The 20267-nt window shown below is 47.8% G+C and overlaps 1 protein-coding gene across 6 annotated transcripts in view; it reads left to right on the top strand.

Annotated features, from left to right (window-relative positions):
* LPP (LIM domain containing preferred translocation partner in lipoma) overlaps window positions 1–20267 on the top strand; it is a 331785-nt gene that overhangs the window by 10223 nt on the left and 301295 nt on the right. For 5 of the 6 annotated variants that reach the window (XM_063167037.1, XM_063167041.1, XM_063167039.1 and 2 more), the window contains exon 2: window positions 11777–11882. The gene's annotated coding sequence lies outside the window, so the exon portion shown is untranslated. Of the gene's footprint in view, window positions 1–11776; window positions 11883–12404; window positions 12455–15588; window positions 15693–20267 lie in introns of all 6 variants that reach the window. The other variant, XM_063167036.1, reaches the window with a different exon arrangement.

The following is a 20267-nucleotide window of genomic DNA, read 5'->3' as shown; positions in this document are numbered from 1 at the left end:
ATCTTGGGCTGGGCCTGGCACTTGTTTTGCTACCTGGAGGAGAGTTGTGAGTCTGGCGAACAGTGTGCATCAGATTCCTGTGAAGGCAAGCCAGAGCACAAGCTGCACGCATGAGTGATGTCTGGGTCTGAGGAGGTCCTGCCCTGGGAGGTGAAGAATGCTGAGAGAAGAGCAGAATGATTGACTTGTGAACATGGTGACTGATTATGAGCAAAGATCAAAAAGATGTAAAAAGTGCTTGTTAGCAGATTGTGACTAAGATAAAGACCTGGTAAGTATTGAAATGTGTGGAGGAAAGGGAAGCAGTAGCTTCTGACAGAGAGCAGAGCTCTACATGTAGGATTTGCAACTTGGTGCAAAGCAATTCTGGGTCATGGGAATGTATGGCTGCTGTGGGTCTGCCACTTATGTCCCTGTAACAAATGTGCACAGTTCAATCTGGAACTCGCTTGGGCTCTTCCTGTCCTTCCTGGGGAGTTCATCTCCCCCATGGCTGTTTATTGCTGCAGTTTCTGAGCTGTGCGCACTCGCTGTCTCATTCCTCAGCCCTTACTCACAGGAGGCCGCTGTGTGAGGGAGGGACACCCAAGAGAAACATGAAACTTGTAAAGTCCCTTGCCACGAGGAATTTGGGTGGGTGATCAGCTGCAGCTGGGTGTTGGGGAGCCTGCTGGAGGTCTGTGGGCTGAGGGTGTGATCTGCAGCACTCCAGAGCGTGGGATGAGCTTGGGGGAAGGTGGTTTTCCCCTGCAAAGGGCAACCCCCCTCTGGGGGCTCCTGGTAGAGCTGTGCTGGCCCAGCCTGTTAGCAAAAGTCAGTTGTGCATTTGGATGGGGTAAAGTGGAGGAGGGGAGCAGTATGACTCACTGAAGTTACCAGCGACCAGAAGTAGGCTGTAAGCTATAGGGGACACCTCGTGCCTCCATGCTAAAGCAGTGAAATGTGTCAGGGGAGATGCAGCCCTATGTGCAAATACAGTGTGTGGGTTTGGGTTTTGGTCCAGCATTCCCAGCCATAAATAGCCCAGCCCCTTCCTTACACTAGCATTTGTGTGCACTTCTCAAACATGAACCAGCTAATCCCAACAGATGTTTGGCAGCCTCTAGAGCCCATAAGGAAGTTAAATATCACTGCACTTTGCTAGAGAGATGCCCAGGATTCCAGTAACACCTGCTAGAGGATCCCATTGGAGCTGAGTGTGTTGGTGGCTGTGTGGGCTCAGCAGGGCACCTGCTGCTGTTGCCTCAGGCTGCTCTGCCACTGTGTGAGGCCTGCCTGGGCTTCCATTGACATCAAAGACACAGCTTCCTTTGGTTGGTGAGGGAGAATGGGATTTAGCAATATGTTTATACACTCCCACTTTATTACATCTAGTTGAAAGGACAGAGCTGTGGGTTTTGTTTGCTGCCTGCCTTTGTCCATGTGTTGACGTGTCCACCTCCATAGGGGTTGTGTGTAAAGTCCTGGTTGGACTGTATCCTTTGCTTGAGTTCCTCTCTTTCCCCAACTGTCAACATTTAGTTGCAAGCTTTAACACCTCTGAGAACAATAAAGTGGTGATTTATTCTTCAGTTGTCTCTGGACTCTCCAGTTTGTGATTCAAGAAGTCTTCAAGAAGGACTGGGGCTCGTATTAATTTCTGCTGGCTTCTATTTCTGCTCTGGCTGGGTGGCTGTCCTGATTTTTAGACAGTGTTGTAATTGTAAAGCTCTAAGTGAAGTGCTTGGGACAGCAGTAGGATAGTTGTGGATTACTAATGGGTAAAGTACTTTCCTTAGGTGTTTCCCCACTCCATTCTTCATCAGTCTCCATGAAATAGAAATGATGGCTCTGAATACCTGCATGTAGTTAAAACTTCCTGGAGTCTCCTCAGGGCACAGACCTCACCAGATTTTGCCATTCAGCACCTCAAGGACAAGTCTTGGGTGTCTTCTGTGATGACAGGGGCTGTGGGCTGCTTGTCCTGTCCCTCCTTGCTCTGAACCTGCTGCAGTCCCTTCGCTGCTCCAAGTGTGTACATCTGACTCCGGCCCGTGCTGCCAGTGGCTGCTGCCCAGCCATTTTCTCTGCATTAGTTTAATTGAGTGAGGAGCTTGCAGGAGTAGCTATTCATTCCCCTGGTAACTGTGCTTGACAATCAGGAGTTATTCTGGGGGTGAAGGACTGGTACAGATTTGTTTACCTTGGTTGGGGATCCATAACCCCTAATAGTTTCTTGCTCATAGGAGCTGAGTGGATTTGGTTTGTTGCTAATTAAAAGCCAAAAGGGTATGTAGTCTTTTCCAAAATAATTACCATTTTTGGTGAACAGAGCAAAACTGCTGACTTCCTATTTGTTTCCAAACCCCTTGCTTGTGTGCGTGTTACTTTGCACTGGCCCTGATGCATGGGAGGGCCCCATCAGGGCCAGCAGCTCCATCCTGGTGCACAGGGAATTTGTGCTTGAATCCTTTGTCTGCTGTTGGACCAAAGGATAAATATAGAAGCAGCACAGGGTTGTTAAAAATGCTATGAAGTTAATAATTGCATTTGGGATCGAGGATGTGTTTTCTTGGTCGGAAGCCATTAAAGGCGATAGAAGTGAATGTGTGTACCCTGTGTGCCAGAGCGTGTTTTTATCTTGGCTTTTGAGGGCTAAAAACCAACAAGAAGGAAAAAAAAGGTTTTGAATGTGTGTGTGTGCTGACTACCAGGAACCTCAGTTCTTAGATAGTTTAGTTTCTACCAGTAATTGGTTTCAGCTATACATCAACTTTGATTCATGTGTTGAGTTGGGCCTGCTGTTGCAGTGGAAGATGCCTCCTTTCCTTTCTGTTTGCCCAGTCTCTGCTTCTGTCAAGTTTTTGCCTTGACAGGACTGTATGTGCAGCAGCAGGGGGTCAGAGGGTCTTTGCTTTTTCAGCTGGTTCCGAGTGTCCATGCAAGTGTTTGTGCTCTTTCTGTGCAAATTGGAGGGTTGGCTGATGGCACTGCTGGGTTGAGGGCTGAAAGATGTCCAGTCCAAAGTGGCTGGGCTCACTGGGTGCCGGGTCCCGAGCTCTGCAGCTGCTCTTTGCTCTGTGTGAGAAGAGCAGAAGCATGTCTCCAGCCTTCTGTTTATCCTCACCATTACCTCATGGTGGGGTTTGGGCCTCTGAGCTCCAGCTGGGGTGGGAGGAATGTCTGGGCAGCATTCAGTGCTGAAAATCCATCCTCTCAAAGGAATGGTGCCAGGGTGGGCATGAATGTTTCAGGACTAGGTTCAGAGGCTGGGACATGATCAGCTCCATTCATAATGCTCTGGAAATGGATGTGCTTGACCTGTTGTAGAGGCTGGTGGTGGCAGCTGTGCCCACTCATCTGCAATGCCCCCGTTTGCTTTCGCACCCTGGGTACAAAAGTGAGTTGTGTTCACTTTGCACAGGGAGCATTCCCAAAATTGCTGTGCTCTACTGTGGCATGTGCAGGGAGCAGCAAAGGGGCTGTTATTTTCTTAATCTGCCTGTTTGATGAGGCAGTATGTGGCTGTGCCCTTAGCAACGGGTTTTTTAATGCAGATCAAGTCTCCTGTTTTAATTGACTAAGAAAAAAGAACTTGAAGAGGGTATGAACCCATGACCTTGAGATAAATCGTTTCTTATTGAGTTCCTGAGCCCCTAAGCTGCCCCCTCTTGTGAGAGTAGCACGGTTTAATCAAAGGTCAGAGGCTTTGTTGCCTCTGAACGCCTCAGAAAAAGAGGGTGACAGGAGAGAGTTCTCCCTGGTCCTCTGTGACTGCAGTAATTTTTGGCCTGTCAAGTTCCCTTTGAGCTTGCTGTGCTTGTCCTCTGTTCCTGGGTGATGGCTCTCTTGACCTTCTGTGGTCTCTGTGAATGCTGATAAAGACCTGGTGGTCAGGTCAGCTGTGTTTCTGGGGGTTGGAACTATATATATGGTGGCTATAGGCAAATGGCTTTTGCAAGGCTGCTGTGAGCTGCTGTGTGCAACATGCAGATTCGCAGCCCTGATAGGACATGGCCTTTGCTTGCCAGCTCTTCCCACACTGCTCCCACGCGTGTCTCCTGTTTCTGGGCTGAAGGCCAAGTGTGGTATCTCGCACACTGCTGTGTGGTCAGTCTCGGCATGTGCTGACTTGTGCTTGGCCACTGATGCCTAAGATGTTGCAGCTGATCACAAAGGTCCCCCCTCATTTTATTCTGTGTTTCCTTCTTGGGTGGTGACCATATGTCTGTACCTCTTGTGAGAGGAGCGGTATTAGTCTGTCTTTCTGTCTCCTCCGTTTTCCCAACTGCAGTCACTAATGCTCCTTGAGTCTGGCTGATGGCTGTCATGGAGCTGGTCTTGCTTGCACATTGGATGCTGACTTCCTTTATTCTCTGCCAATTCTGTTTTTGAAAGTACAGTCTGGCAAGTCCTGGAGAGATCTTTGCCTCCAAAAGCTTCCGCGGTTCCCTTCTGTTTTTCCCCATCACCGAGTAAAAAATAAAAACACTTGGCTGGGTAACAAATACTGGCTTCAAATGCTGGCGACAAAATTCCTGCTGACAAGCTTAGTATGGTGGGGTAGGAGTAGGTGAAGACAGGTGTGATGGTTGTGTTATGCTGTGAGGTGCTCCTGTGAATCTCACAGTGAGACAGAAGGAGGTTGAAGAGCCCTTTGCTGGTCTTGAGAGGTTTGTACCTTCGGTGTGATGTTGCGATCGCGCGCTGGAGCGAATGTTTCGAGTGAGTAGATCTCAACTCTTCCACAATACAGCACCCAGGTGTAGCAGGTTGGATGATATCACGTGGAAAACTCTTGGAAGAACAGAGAAAATTAGTAGCCAAGAAAACTTTGTGCTGAGAAGCCATCAGGTACATGGGAAGAAGTGTGATGTCTTCCTGCGAGCACCGGTGAGTTCCAGTAGGGCTGCTGGGAGATGTGTAATTGCTAAGTTTGCCACTTTGCAAACCATAAACTTCTTTCTTTTCACTGAGAAACAGGAATGCAGACAAAGGGAACCGAATCATAGAGGTTCAGGGATGCAATTTTGTAGTAATTGTTGGTGCTCTAGGCAAATAATAAAGGAAATACAGTGAAAGTTCAGTGTGTTTACTTCTCCAGGTCAAGGTACAATGCCATGGAAGGTCTCAATCCTTTTTATCATCTATTTTTAAGGAGAGTAAAGAAGTGACAATACTTGCCCTTACTGTGCTGAAAAGTTTTGTGATAAATCAGTCTCCTTTTACACACAATTAATTAAGCCCCTTTGGTGGGAGGATATTCCACAGAATTCTCATGGAAGTCTGTGAGTGCTGGTTTAATTGCACAAGGTGGTGAAGGGGTATCCAAGCTCTGCCTCCTTCCCTTTTCTTGTGCCCAAGTCCCAGCTGGTAGGATGGGAACGTGTATAGGGCTGGTCGCTGGACAGCCATGTGCTGTCCCCACTCTGTCACTTTTTGGGGGAGCAAGTCCTTTCCTGTCAGGCAGGGGAAGTGCATGGAGCTGTGTGTCCTCCTGCAGGCAGATCACCAGGTCACTGTGCTGGATAGATGGGTGTTGGGCAGCTGTGCTGTGGAACAGCAGAGCTGGGGTGTTGGGATTGCCTTTCCTTCCCCTTGCTGTGCTGCTGTGAGTGCAGGAGACCCTCTCATGCTCTGTTTTTCTGGTTATTAGTGTCAGGCTGGAGTTTGCACACCCCAGGGCTGGTGGTGGTGTCGTTCAGATGTCCTTTGGGGAAGGAGAGGGGCAGCAGTTTTGTCTGCAGTGAAGGCCCAGGGCTCTGTGTGCTGGTCACAGCAGGCTGTCACCCACAGCAAAGTAAACGACAGCTCCTTTGCCATTGTCCCTCCCCATCCCTACCCTGGAGTGGGACTCTCTGGGAGCAGCCCAGTTTCTCCATCACATGGAGGAAAAGCAGAGCTTCAAGTACTGCCCCTACTATTTGTTTCTTTTTTTATTCCTTTGGCATAAGGGCCAAATTCAGTCAGGAGTCTGGCTTCCAGCAGAAGTGAGGGCAATTTAGGAACTAAACCAGCCTTTTAATGTATCTTCTGCATGTCTCAGTCCCCATCTATGATGGAGGTACTCTCTTGTTCAGAAGGCAGATGCATACACAGACATCTCTGGCCCTCGTGCTTTTCAGATGCAATAAGAGCAGGTATTACAACTTCTCAGAATTGCTCCAGAAATTTTTATCTATATTTGGAATAAATGGGTCCTTTCTCAAAATTGAGCTTTCTGAGGGAAACGTCAGCTTGCAACTCATTTCTTATAAAGAAAAAAAAAACACTTGGGTTTTTTCCTATTATTCTGTTTGTGATGGTAAAAATATTTGTTGAAAACAGAAATATTTTTATGAGGTGCAGTCAGTGTGAGGCTGCTCCACATGCTGCTGGGTGATTGCCACATGACCACGTTTACCTGGGCCTCTCTGCCCTATCCAAGCTTTTTCCTTTTTTTCTTGAAGGAATAAGCTTCTTTGGCCTCTCCCAGCAGCTCTTTGGAAAGGGGAGCAACAACACTGAGAAAGTTTTGGTTTTTTGTAGTTTATTTTTAGTACATGCTCATCCTACCTGGAGGTACTTGTTTTAAGTCTGAGATGGGGGCCGGCCAGTCCTGGACTTAAATACTTCTGATATTAAGGTATGAAGGTGAAAAGAGATGGTTAGTGCTTGAAGGGGCAAACATTTCTTAACCAGAGGGATTTACTGATCCTGGTTGATTCTGCTTTTTTAAACATCTCTATGGATTATAATGTTTTCAAAAAAAGCCAAGTCTGACCACGTGGGCACAGGAGTGAGGAATCCAGTTGTCTGCCAGCTATTTGTTACTATTTTCAAATGATCTGGCCAAAAATGTAAGCCTTGAACAGGAAGACTGTCTGGTCATAAAGGCTCCAAGTTTTAAAAGTTTCTTTTACAAATGGCTTGAAGGGCCACGATAAGAGAGCCTGCCATGCTGCCAAGGGTTTCATTGTGGTGGCAGCATGGCAGGCCCTTTTCTCTGCCTTCAAATTTTGGCCATTTAAAACCAAAATGGTGAAGGGAACATAAAGCTTTACTATAAAACATTACAATAAACCCCTTAGACTGGGCACAGCAAACATGTGCCACCTCTACCCTAGGGGATTTCAGCTTAAAAGCAGGCTGCAGAGACCCTGGGCTGGGCTCCTGCCTTGGGGCACAGCCCTGCTCTGCTCCCTGTGCTCCTGAGCACTCTGTGTGTTTTTCTTGACCAAGCACCTTAAACACAAGAGGTGTATTAGGGCACTGTTCTGCTGGAGCTGCCTGGGGAGGATGGCCATTCCTGGGGAGTGAGGGAGTGGCATCTTTCATGTTTTGGGCTGAAAAACGTTATCTGTTGTTTGAAACCCAGGATCTGTGGTACTCTGATACTGCATGATCTATTGTCCTTCTTTGATCAAGAAGCTGGGGTGAGAGTGAGAAAGTGAAGTGCCCCCCTCTTGCTCAGGGTGTCTCTGACCAGGCTTAGTGAAATGCAGACAGCAGTGGGGGAAAAAAAAAAAAGAAAATAAAACTCACTGAGGCTGTTTTGAAAATCTTCCAGTAAGCTGGGGGAGTGTGAGGTCAGTAGTCTATGCTTGAAAGTACAGGATCCAATCCTGGTGTTGGTTACAGACATGTAAATCACAGGCAGTGCTGCTGGCAGTGGCAGGAGCTGCTGAAAGGCTGCTCCAGCATGGGACCTGCAGGCTTTCTGGCACAGACATGCTGATTCCTCTCGTTCCTTAGCCACTCTCTTTTTCTAGCTGTCCTTGGGCATTTAAAATAACAGCAGTGCAGCATGGCTGGTCCTGCTTTTGGGTTGGTTCCTGGCCGTTGTGGCCCAATGACTCCAGCTCAGGGTGGCTCCTGGCTGCTGGGATGCCATAGGTAGGGCTGTCTCACAGCTGTTTAGATCTGTTCTGCTCCAAATGATCTTTTCATTTCCTATACTACACCAATCTCTGGGGCCGCTGGATGCCATCCCTTCTGTGCTGAAGTGTTCTCTTTTCCCTCCTGTTCTCCTAACTCATTTTCCCCCTCTTGTTTTAGTCACGTTTAATGAATGCCAGGACAAACCTGAAAATCAAGTGGGACTGCAAAGACAAAAATATATATCCTGGTCCCAAAGTCTGCTGTGCACTGCTGGAGGACCTTGGGGCTCCCTTGGGGCAATGCTTTTAGCACCAGGCTCTGCACCCTGCAGCACATAGGGGCTTCCAGGGAGTTTGCTCCCTTATGGGAGCTCATTGTCCCCACCCAAGCTGATGGTCTGTGCTGTGGTCAGGATCAGCTTTCCTCCAGGACGAGAGCTGGACCTGGAGCTCGGAAGTGATAAGCCCCATTACAGCTAATTTTGACACATGGGGTTATGGTGGGATTGGAAGCAGCTCTGTCCTGAGTGCTCTCTAGGAGGGGTGTGTGCTTCCTTGAAGACTGAAACCATTCACAGAGTCACTGCTTTTCACCAGCACAGGATCTGACGCCCCAAAAGGCAGCAGCCGGGCTGTTTGTGTTGGTGACTCCCTGAGCAGGTGCTGTGCTGGCAGCAGAGCAGGGGAAACACTTCCCCAGCTTTTGTTGTCTCGTGTGATCCTTTCATTAGATAACTTCAGCAGTGTACTGTTGAATCGAGCAGTTTAATTTCAATCCATGAAACCTGAGAAGCACAGATGCTAACACAGAAAACTGTTAGGGCCAGATCCTGCACGTGTCACTGTCCCAGTGTAGAAAGACGGGTACCTGTCTGTGTATGGCTGTGTTCAGGTGTAAAACTACCAATGCTTATAAGCTGAATTTTAAGTCAAAGCTGGACTCCAAATTGAGGTTTGCGTGAAAGGGGTCTGATTTTTCCAATGTGTGAGAATGTGGAGATCTCAGACAGCTCCCTCAGTGCTTGCAGTGGCCAGAGTGCCTGAGGGTCAGGGCTCTGGCAGTGGAGGAGATAACGTGAGAATTCTGAGTTGGGGAACTTTGGCCAGCAAATAACACATATATTGGCACAGAGCGGGAAAGACGTAAAAAGACATATGTCAGAGCAGGGCAGGCTTTTAAGTGGTTTTCATTTAAAGTGAAAAGGTCAGATTGAATGAAGTTGGCATCTGGGGAACTGTTCATGCACCTGCCAGTCAAAGGGGGGGGACCCATGTCAGTTCGTGCCGATGAGTGACTGGCTGAGAGCTTGTCTGTGTTTAAAAATTGGTGACTGGAACAGTTAAAATGACAATTTTCCTTGTGGCTGTCAGGTTGAGCCATCTGCTTCTTGAAGGAATGGAACAAAGGATCCCAGCACGAGGCCGCTTTATCCCACTTCAACTGGTGTTTGCACTTGGGCTTCAACAAGTACAGCTATGCTGATATAAATATAATAATAGTAATAAATAGACTCTAAATATTGGTGACACTTTCAAGCGTAACGGAGATTAAAAGTGAATGCAGCTTTTGAGTAGTCAGAAAAACAGATGCCATTCAAACCAGGCTGTTCTGGGAGAAGTGTAATTAGCTGAAGTCATTTTCACTGGTAGATTTTCATTTATAGGGACTGTGGTGTCTGGTTACTTCTATTTCTACGTGGCCACTGTGGAGTCATGTTAGGGATGCCTGTTTTTCTGAAAGTGCTGACTTCGGCTCTTTAAAACTTGGAATTATTGCAGAGGTTTTTCCACTGTCCATTCCTGAAAAATCTAAGAAAACTTAAGCAATAACACAGGACTGATTCTTAAATTCAGGCCTTGTAAACTACTGGTTTTAGATTTAAATCTGCAAACAGAAAAAGTTGCTTTCTGTACTTGTGTGTTAAGTTCATATTTTTTTTCTTGAGAAACATTGATTCTTACTGTCAGTAATACAGCACTATTGTCAGCCAGTGAGTGAATGAACCTTCTGATCATTTTGTCTTTAATGGAGTAGTCTGATAGACTGGCTTGGGTGAGGATTGCTGTGGATGTGCTGCCAGGATATAGTGCCTAATTTGCTGCTGGTTTCACGGCAGGTTTTCAGCTGGGTGCCTCAAGGAGGGTATGTGGTGTCCTGCTCACCTTGCTGCAGGAACCCAGTCACAGGTGACAGGGACAGCTGATGTGGGAAGCAAAGCCAGGAAGATGCAGTTCGACTGGCCAAATCCTATCACTGATCTTGTAAATGTTTTGTGAGTTAAACCTGGTGAGAGACAATCCTGAACCAAGATTTTTTAAACAAAGGTTGGGTTCCAAGAAGTATTGTCTTACCTGGAGCTCCTGGAGGGGTTGTTGTGAGTTGAACTGAAATAGTGTTGGAATCAGAGGGGAGTGTTGTTGTCTCCTGCCTTTGCAGATAAGACTGAAGGGCATTTTGCCAGGAGCCTGTGGGAAGGACCTAAATTGTAACTCTACATCATTTTAAAATGAAAAGTAAACATGCACAACCATAATATTTGCTTGTTCTTGTCTCCTCGTTGATGGATGGAGAGGAATTGCTCTTTGGCTGAGTTCATCAGCAGTAAACCTCTGCAGTTACTCATCTTCATCCCTGCAGGGAGAGGACCATTGGAATTCCAGTTGGTTTTCTCCTTATAACATCTTACGGGAGCTCTGATGGTCCTGGGGACTTTCAAATCTGCTCATCCCTGTGGTGAATCCGGGCTGGGTGCCAGCACAGGGACCATGGGACTGAGCTGGGCCAGAATGAAGTTCATTGTGCTTTTGTGGTGTTGGCACAATGGACTTGTGCCCTCTGCTTGGGAGAGGCAAAAACCCTGCCCCTCTCCTGAATGTTGTAGCCTCAGACATTGCATGGGGGACAGGGGGTGTTGGAAGGGCAGGAAGCCATCTCACTGTGTCACAGGGAAGAGGGGCTTGGACCATGAGCCACCAACACATTTTGCTCCTTGTGTTTTGTAGATTTGTGGGCTCACGTGCACCATCATGAACAGCACAGGTACAACCAACAAGTCTGAACTGAGTTTTTTCCATAGTGACAGCAGCAAATAGCAGAAACTTTCTCTGCTGAGCTGCAATGACAAGCTTGTGCTTGTCATGGGCAGAGATAGGGCATTAGAGTGGCCAGGATGTGGCTGGGACGGGATGCTGGCCAGGGGCTGATGGGGACAGGAAGGAGTGTGTGCTTCAGATGCTGCTGGTCTCTGTAGGATGCACCCTGACATGTGTCCTGACGTGTCCTGTGCCACGTGGCCTGGTTGTCCCCTCTGCTCTAACTTCATCGTCTGCAGAAGGGGAATGCTCAGCCTTGAGTAGGTTTTGCTCTCTCACCAAGGGAAGGTGGTGTCTGCTTCTCAGCTTCAGGAAAGGGTGAGATAGTCCCCACTGGGAATTTTACAGAGCTCCAGAGAGAAAAGGCTGTGCTGAGGGAGAGGGCTGCTGGTGTAGCTCTGCTTGCAGTAATGGTAAACCCCATGAGCTTCAAAATGCCTTAAATGGTGCCTTCTAGCTCCCTCACTCTGCCCAAGGCCAGAGAAGAATTATGTAGTTCACCCTGTACTCTTATTTTATGCCTCATTTGGTATCTCTTTATCCCTTTCCCTTCTCAATGGCATTAAGAGCAGTAAAGGAGCAGTGACTTGAGGAGGTGTGAGTTGTTGGCCAGACTCTGGCAGCTGACATTTCTGGTCATTGCTGGTCACTGGCCCAGTTCAGGGTAGCGGGTCTTGCTTTTGGGGGTGCTGAAAGGAGTCAGGAGTATGGACATTTCTTCTTGAGAAAGCTAGGAAAGAAAATGCTGTATTTCCCAGGAATTGTGTGGGTTAAACTGCTGGCTTTGGAGACAGGCTGTTGGGAAGCCCATCCAGTGTGCATTACTCAAGTCTCTCTCTTTTCAGGGCTGGGAAAGAAACCCAAAGTCGTGAGTCTGGTGGAGCCCTGCGTGTTTCCAAACGCCCTGCTCTGAGTTCATCCCACCAGTAAGGCTGTGCAGCGTGAGAACTGGTATGTAAGCAAAATTCACAGGCACGGGGGACAAGAAGGCTTTTCTGACAGTGGCACCTTGTTCATGGCTTTCAAAGTTTGGAGGGAGAGTGGGATCACTGGAAAATACAAGACAAGCTGATGGTTCCCTGGTGGTGCTTGCACCCAGAGGCTTTGGTGGGGAAGGGCTCAGCAGTGAGAGGCTGTGAGTGTCTGGGAGTCATCCCAGGCTGTGGTGCTCAGGCTTTAGACACGCTCTGTGGGGAGATGTGTGGTGTCACAGCACGCACAGAGAGGCAACGTGGGGGTAATGACAAATGCACCCAGCAGAAATGCATACACACACACAGACACAGGCTGTGCAAGTGTAGGCACATGGAAACAAAGATGGCAATGCATATATAGTATATACTATACAGTGGCATATGAGAGCTCGGGGGTGTATATACCAAATGTCTGTATATACTATATATGGCGATTAAAGAATGCATATGCATTCATGTTCTCTTTTTTTCTTTCTGTCTCTTCTGTCTTTCTGTGGAGCAGTTGCAAAACTACCAGATTCAACCTCCTGGGGAGCCTTTCTGGCCAAGGTTTTACAAGCCAGCACCTGCTTTGCCTGCCTGACTTCTTTCTATATTTATTCCTCTGCACCCGGTTTTTGCCTTTGCGTGTGGAACTGTCACAAACATTTGTGCTGGCTTTTGACTGCACAGGACTTCAGCTTGCAAGTCCTAAAACTGCCTTTGTGCATGGTAGAGGAGCAGGCATTTGTGTGCATGGTTGTGCATCTGTATGTCTGAGCATCCCTGGTCCTTGCTGTCTGCATTACATGGCCTGTGTCCCTGTGATTCTGGAGCAGTCCCTCTGTTCTCTGCCCCTTCAAGATGTTTTTATGAATCAAATATTCTCAGTCATCCTGCTTATGTAATTTGTAATCTTTCATTTAAATTAGCCACCTGTGACCCAGTGGCTGCTTTATAATGATCTGTACTGCTGTGCAGGAGGCTTAAGTCAGGTTTTATCCCCAGACCCCCAAGGTTTCACTTCCCAAGCTTACTCCTGTGGCAAGGAGGAGAATTTGTGTTGCCATGTAGCAGGGAACTCCTGGTTAGGCTGTGGTTGGACATGGATGTGTCTGTCCCTCTGCTTTCCCTGCTCTGTGTTGTTTGGGGTGGGAGGTGTTCTGAAGCAGAGTTGCTGAACATAGGTGCATAGGTACCTCTGTTTAAAGTGAGCACAGTAGCAAGGGAGAAGGTTTAAAGCCATTTCAACAATGAAAAGGAGGGGAGATCCTAGTGCTGTCCTGGGGAAAGTCAAGCTGGGGGAGTAGCCATAGTGTGGGTCTCCCATCAGCAAGTGCAGCCTGAGGAGCCATGTGCTCGTTCCTGGTTTGATGGGTATAACTTGCCCACACTGGAGAGCAGTGCTGGGCTGCCTGCCAGGAGCTGGGGAATGGCTTGTCCTCATCTGCTCAGGACCCTGTGCTCCCACTCGTTCTTAACAGCTCTCCTCACTGCTGGAATGGGAGTCCCTCTAAGGTCACAAAAGTGTTAGTCCCAGATTTCAACCCCAAGAGCCATCAAACGTACCCTGCCTGACCCCTCTTCCAAGGCAGAGGCAGTGTGAGCAGCCCTCTCTCCCCTGGGTTTGGTGTCCCTGTCCCCACCGTGTGTGCCACTGCAGCCTGCATTCCTCTCCCATTACGTAAGCCATCTGCCTCTCACACTGACACAGCTAATATTTCTCTGCTGGCAGGGTAGGCAAGGTGGTGGCATTTAACTCTTAGGGAGAACTCTGATCTGTTCAACTCTGGTGGGACACCAGAGCTGTAAGGGCTGTTGTGTGCCTGTGATGGGGTTGTTGCTCTTCCAGGTGTTCCCCATCCCTTTTCTGCTGCAAAACTTGAATCAGAGTTGGTAAAACCTGCACAAACCTGACACTTTTTACATTGGTTTTGTGAGTATCCTCCTGTTTCTGACCATGGAGAAATCTCCAGGTGACCCTGCTGCTGGCTGGGGCACACCGCTCCTGTGGGAGGTTTTAGTGGGCTTTTGGAAAAATAATTAATCAGCTACCCATGGAGAGCCAGTCCCAGCCTGCAATGCATTGGGGTTGTCCTGGTGTATGACTTAGTGCCACTTGGACTGTTGCCTCTTTAGAGCTGCCTTTATGACCACCAGTGTAATGAACGTGTGCTGGTGCTGCCTGGCAAGGTTGGTTTTTTTGCAGTAGTAGTGATGGATCACTGAGTTAAATGTGGGTGTATTCTAAAAGGCAGATAACTTTGTTACCTTTTAAAGCAATGGTTTAAATGTTTTCTGTCACCTGTGGGTGCTAAACTCTTGTTGCCACGGGCCCAGACCACTGCTCAGTTCCTGGAGGTAATTGCAGAGCCTCTGTCGCTGCAGGATTTCAGCTCCTCCCAAAGCCTGTGCCTCAGTACCAGTGAAAGCCAGATGTACTGTAATGTTGCTTTTTTACAGTTTGTTTTGGCCATACATGGGCAGAGTCAGCTCTGGAATTCCTTCCCTATAAATTCAATAGCATCTTGTGGGTGGTGCTGGGGAATCACTCTGGTCTGGTTGGATCGCCTGGCCTCGGCAGCCTGTTTGCCTTGAAAATGTCCTGCTGTGCACATTCCTGAGAGGCTGCCTGCCCCAGGAGCCGTGGCTGCAGCTACGAGGAGGCTGCTGGCCCGTGCTGGCAGGCAGAGTCAGCTCCTGCTGCCTGCAGGTCAGCCTTTGCTGCTGAGGACTGATGCTTGGGGCAGTGCTGGCATGGGGATGTTGCTCTGGTGTGCATGCAGGCTCTGCAGGAGTAGTTATACCCTCTAAGAAAAACGCCTCTTAATCTTGGTTTGTGTGTTTGAGCATTGACACTCAAGTCCCTTTTCCAGGGGTGGGAAGGCTGGGTGTTCCCCAGTTCCCACCTGACATGGGATACAGAGCTGTGTGTCCCAGCAGGGGTTGATGGGTGCTGCCATCCTGGGGCTCCTGGTACCTGCAGGGATCTTGTCCTTCAGTTTGTGCCTTTCTGCAGTGCTGTCTTTTGATTTTATGTTTTTATTCCATAATGCAAGTTCAAATACATGCTCTTCATAAAGCACTAGCTTGATGAGCCAGCTCAGGGGAGATTTGCCTGTGCCAGGTGAGCAGCCAGTGTGGGATGTGGTGTGACTGATGGCTGAGCCTGCCTTTTCTGGGCCAAGCTGATGTTGCTATAACCACAGCCTGAATCTGCCTATTTGCCTTCAGAGAACACTAAAAAGTAGTTCTAGGAGGTTTTCTGCTGGTGAGTTGAGGTAGGAAAGAAGTTTGTTGCAGGGGTTGAGTAGCAACAACTGGGGTTGCTCCCATTGAATCTTCCTGGGCATCCCTGGGAGGGGACAGAGATGCAGTGTCACCCATCGTGCCAGGAGCCTCTGAAGCACAACTGAAGGTGATTGTGTGGCCCCATGTCCAGGCTCTGTGTAGGTCAGCAAAGACAATGTGCTCAGCTCATGCTTCAGAGGGGCAAGTCATCCCTGTGCCAAAGCCAGGGAGAGAAGGGTGATTTTTTTTTTTTTTTGACATCCTTTGGAGTTTTGATCTCCATATTTGGAAATGTTTACCCATTGCTCTGATCTATTGCAAGGGAGGGGAGGTGACTCAGGGTCTGGTGGAAGCAGGATTTGAATTCCTGTAGTAAGGTTTTTTTTTCATCCCCCCCTTTCTTGTTTTGGAAGCTTGTTGTGGTCAGTTTTCAGTTCTCTCTTGCTCCTAGACCTTGTTCCAAATTTGATGTGCTCGAGAGGGAAGCATGTTAGCAAAGGAACTTGCCTGAATGCTGGTAAGTGCATCATTGCTGTTATAGCAAGCAACTTGGGATTTTTTTTGTTGTTTTGTTTAGTCAGATGTATTGCATCAACGTGTGTGCATTGCTGGTGGAAGCAGGCATGTGGATCAACAGCAAGGGACCCAATGAAACCTTCTGTAGCAGGGAGAGTTGGCTTAGTGGATTGGTCTCAAAGGCAGAATGTTTCTTCAGGAATAGGTATAAAGATAATTTAAGCCAGCTCCCATTCAGTCACGCTTTTCCTTTTAGTTTCACTTGGTAGTGCAGCAAGGCAGCAGAGCACTGTGGAGTAAAGGAGGATATATTCATGTGGTCAGCAAGGAAAACACAGCTTATGTATGATTTCTGTTTCTTAAGCAAGAGTGTGTGATAAAAGGCTGTATAACACATGGATATATTTCTCTCAATTGTTAATATTTAACTCTGTTCTCTTAGTTGAAGTTTAGCTACTGTAACTGGATAAACTTTGAGTGTCTGGTTTTTTTCTGTTGTTCTGTATTTTTCCTTAGTGTTAAGTTTTTAATCTGTCTGATATTATTGTATTGTAGCTGGCTGCTTCTTTGTTTTTTTTTTTTTCCCTCCCCCCCCCCCCCCCCCCCCACTCCTGCTCTTTCCTTTCTATTTCCTGAAAGGAAGCTGCAGTTCATCCAGACAGTCAGGGGTGTGGGGGGAACCTGGAAGATGCTCTGCTTCCTGTTTTATTCATGGCAGCTAAAACCATGCTGGGGAATCTGGAGCAGAGATCCACCATCCTGCATTCCTCTTGTCATTTGGAGCATGTAACATGTACAGAGTGCTTTTAACACTGCTCTGGGGGTCATGGAGCAGCCAGCCCTGCGCCTCAAATGGGAGGCACTGCATTTCATCCTTTTGCTTTGGAAGGGGCATTGGTGAAAACCCTTTTATAGTTCCCAATGCTGGTTAGTAATCCTTGTATCTTCTCAGCTAGCTGGCATTTTTAGGCTTCTTCAGACCTGTTGCTTCATACTCTCCCTCTTAAATTTAAGACCTTTGTTGGATAGGTAAACCTCTTGTTGATTTTAATATGCCCTTTTAAACAGGGCTTTAATACCCTTGGTTTTTCCAGAGCTGTGGATTTGCAGCAAGTCCTTGAGGTACAAAGCTGTCTGGATTGTCTTGAACAGGGAAAGATAGTTAGCACGAGGGTGGATGTGTGATAGAAAACACTCGGGCACAGAAAGTGATGAAGGACTGCTGGAGCCTTTTCTGTGGCTGAGCCGTGCTGGGGGTTTGTAGAGTTCAGCTGTATTTTAATCTTTGTGGTTTCAAAAGGCTGATTGGATTACTGCAGCTTTTGGGGTCAGGGCCTGGCTGGGTGAGCTTGGTGCAAAGGGAAGAACTGCTGTCCTGAAGAGTGCCCAGCCTGCACAAGCAGGGAGGTGATGGCTCAGGAAATGGGGCCCTGGGGACGTGTATGGAGCTGTCACAGCACCTGAAGCCTTGGCCCAAGGACTCCCCCAGCAGACACTCATCCTCTGTCGTGCATGGTGGTGCCAAGCTGTGGGATTGTGGCAGTGGGGCCGTGGTCTGTGTTGCTCCTTGCGTGCTGTGCTTTGCTCTGCTGTGCCCACGTGCCCCTGTGTGATGGCCTGTGCTTCTGGAGGCACATCCAGGCTTCACCAGCTGCCTGTAGCTGAGCTTGGAGTTTTGGGAACAGCACGGTGGGACTGGAAATGATGATCTTCTGTTCCCCTCGCAGTTTCTTCCCTTTCCTGCCCACCAGGACGTGCTGTTTGTTGGAAGACAAGGATTGGCAGTGCCTGGGTGCCAGGGTTAGTCTGGCACGTCGGGGAAATGTTCACATGCTGATCCTTCTCTGTGCAACGCCTCAGCCCTGCGAGGACGTGACTTGAGAGCTGGACAGACTGTGCAGGATGAGCTCCCCACGTGCTGCCTGTGCCCCCTTTCCTGGAGGGTGCTGGGGCAGCTCTGGAGGACGAGGCCATGCCCACAGCTGGGACTGCAGGCTGCCAGGGCTCTCCATCTGGTGTTTCTCCAGGACCTGTGCAGATTCAGTGACCACTGACGCTATCCAGGATCCACAAAGGATTTTCTCCTGCTCCAGGAACAGAGCCATTAAGGGCTGACCTGTAAATTAATACAGCTGTCTAAAGATTTTTTTTTCCCCTCCTCTAGCCTGGCATCTAGTAAACACTCCAGCCTGAGAAGCCTTCCATGACACTGGCCCTCAAGAGTGTTCAGAGAGCTCCAAGCCTGTCTTTCTTAAGCTTCTCTCAATCTCTTTTAATGATGTGTTAAACACAAAGGACTTACTTTAGCTCCCTTGTAGGGAGGTTTGGGTTCACAGCCCATCCTTCATCCTGGCTGTTGCCCTGGTCAATCCAGAGCTGGCAAAGGGGTTACACCAGCACTGTGACTGGAGTGCTCAGAGGGAGCTCAGTATGCACTGAGGGCTGGGTGTGTGTGCCCATGGCAGGTAAGAGATGCTGCCCCAGATAGCATGGGACTGGCACATGGGGGCATGGAAGGGGTGAAGGTTACCAACCTCTGTCCATCTTATACTTTGTGTTTCTTTAGGCAAAGGTTTCAGATCCTTTAAGTACTAAATTGTGCATGAATGCTGAGGAAAGTGGTGTTATTGTTGTGTGCAGGCACAGAAATTAGGGCACTGTGTAGCAGATTAGGGAAAAGTGCAAATCTCTGTATTTCATGTGATGGTTTGTGCTCAGCTCCTGCAGACAGGTGGGTGCTTTGCGGCCTCGGGCACAGTGATGCTGTTAAACCCATCTCTCTTACTCTAATAAAGTCATACTTTTCTGAGCACGAAATATTTTCTGCATCAGTTGCTTAAAGGTAAACCAGGAGGCATTGAGCATTTCATAAAGCTGCTCTGTGTCGCTGGTGTGTGGCATGATCTCAACACGTATCATTAACATTAGAAATTTCCAGATGGCACCTCACCTAATTGTATGGCTGCTCTTTCCTGGGATCTGAGTGGAGTGCAGGCTTTTAAGAAATGTCTGTTGCTATTAGCTTTATCATACACATTCTCCTGCACCAGCTGGTCACACAGCAGGAAGTCTCAGTCACAGCTTAATTCTGCAGTCAGCTTTGGGGGGCACTTTGCTCCTGTGAGTTAGGTATTTGCATTTGGGATGAGATCTCCAAGTGGGAACAACTTGTTTGCCTCCAGTGGGTGTGTGGGTTCAAGGACTAACGTGCCCAGAAGGAGGTAAAGGAGTTGCTCTTGTTGCTTTACTGATGTCCTGGAGTAGTTAACTGTGCTTACTGCTTGTCCTGGTGAGGGAGGACAATGTTTTAAAGAAATATCAGGTTTCAGAAGCCTGGCTGCCTGTGGTGGAGAGGAAAAGAATCCTTGTGCTGTGTTGTCTCACACCCCTACTGCAAAAATATCAGAGGGATGAGTTCTGGTGAAGCTGCCTGGTTTTGGCAGCCCCTTCCCTCCTACATCCTTGTTCTTCAGGTAAATCCCTCTTCAACTCCATTTACCGTTCCCCTTTCTTCCCTGAAAAGTCATTATCATCCCTTGAAATTAAGAAAAGGACAGGAGGAGGGAATAAATGGATGTTAAGAAGTAGAAAACAATCAATTAAATAGTACATAGCATGTAATTTTGCTTGGAAACTTACCATGAAATTGAGGAGCACTTTAACAACTAGTAATTTAAATTGCATTTGAACACTGCTAATGAGTTGTTTGCATAGGAATTTTGGTCATTTCACAGCAGGTTGTTGTCTTCACTACCCTTTCCTTCAGTTAAAAAAAAAAAATTAAAAATTTCTCGATGAGGAAGATGCTGTAGTCAACTGGCCCAACTATTGCTAGTAAAAAGTGGTGCCATGGAAATTCCGCAGGGCTCTGTTAGATTTGGAGTCGTTTACACCCTTAGCATCCACACTTCCAGTGTTAAATACATGGGAATTTGATGCTTCTTATTTCTAAAAGGTAGGAAAATATTATTATCCTGTTGCAGCATGATAGAGTTGAGGAGGCTGAAGAAGTTCCTCCAGACTCCTGGGGTTGGGGTTTGCAGCTGTGGGACTGACCCAGGAGTGAATCTCTTGGTTCACTCCTTATCACCTCGGACAAATCAAAACAACTTTGGGATCTGATCCTGACTTGCTCCATCCTAAGAGGAACAACAGAGAGGTGCTGATTGGCTTTGCCTGTGGGGTATTTGTATTTAAGCTATTTGTCTTGTTTTTCCAGTGTTTAATGCTCTCCTCCACCACTATTTTACTTGTAAAATGCCAGCAGTTTTCAGCAAAAGGCAATATCAGCCTAATCATTTTGCTACTTCTCTGCTGGTTGTGCTGGGAGCAGACTCTATAGGAAGGCAAACGCCAGTTACTGTGTGCCTGTTGCTGAATGAACATCCCATTTTCAGAGCAGGGTTTTTGCAAATCCGTGGGTATGCTTAGCATATGGAAGGGGGTTCCAGTACCAAAACAAATCTGGCCTCCTGTTTCTGAATGTGTAGGTTGTTTCTTAGAAGATGGAACCTTTAAAATCTGTCCCTGCAAACATGGCTGTTAAATCCTGCTATTTCTAGAGGTGTGAGGCAGC

The sequence above is a fragment of the Melospiza melodia genome, chromosome 12 (genome assembly GCF_035770615.1).
Source record: "Melospiza melodia melodia isolate bMelMel2 chromosome 12, bMelMel2.pri, whole genome shotgun sequence".
Classification (NCBI taxonomy): domain Eukaryota; kingdom Metazoa; phylum Chordata; class Aves; order Passeriformes; family Passerellidae; genus Melospiza; species Melospiza melodia.
This window is presented reverse-complemented; position numbering and strand designations above follow the sequence as displayed.